Source organism: Doryrhamphus excisus, linkage group LG2, assembly GCF_037039965.1.
Source record: "Doryrhamphus excisus strain RoL-2023G ecotype Guam linkage group LG2, RoL_Dexc_Guam_v1.1, whole genome shotgun sequence".
Classification (NCBI taxonomy): domain Eukaryota; kingdom Metazoa; phylum Chordata; class Actinopteri; order Syngnathiformes; family Syngnathidae; genus Doryrhamphus; species Doryrhamphus excisus.
The window spans coordinates 3,917,103-3,917,747 of NC_136358.1; positions in this window are offsets into that span (position 1 = coordinate 3,917,103).

Here is a 645-nt window from a genome sequence, read left to right on the forward strand (position 1 = left end):
CAATCCGACTATGTTCAAAGAGAGAAAGCTTTATTGACTTTACCATCGAAAAACCTGACAGAAAATGACATTGAATACAGATTTTGGCTTTTAAAGACTTAAATAAGACTTAAACTTTTGATCAGCTGATGAACAGCCTATTTCAATTTACTGCTGGTTTGCAATAAATTGTTTACACCCATTTCTTCTTGTTGGATTTCACTTAGAACCTAATTAAGATCTAACAGTGCAAATTGTTCATTACTGCAACTGGTGTGACCACCATTTGCCTTAAAAACTATGTACAGTAATCCCTCATGTATTTTGGTTAACTGGTTCCAGACCGGACCATAAGTAAATTTCCTTCTGTATCAGTGGGATATTTTTGTAGTTGTGGCATAGAAAACCAGTTTATGACCCAAATGTGGTTTGTAACATTAGAGCCCTGTAGGCATGAATAGTCACTTTTACATGTGTATTAATCAAAATAGTACACAAAATGAGTAAAGACATATACACTCATGCTCATATGCTACTATAAATGTGTTCATCTCCTCTGGGTTGTGAGTGATGGACAGCCAGGAAGTGACGTCGGAGGTTCAGATGTGTGGAACAGTTGCCTGGTGTTATGACTATTGTCTGAAAAATCAGAGCAAATATTTTTGT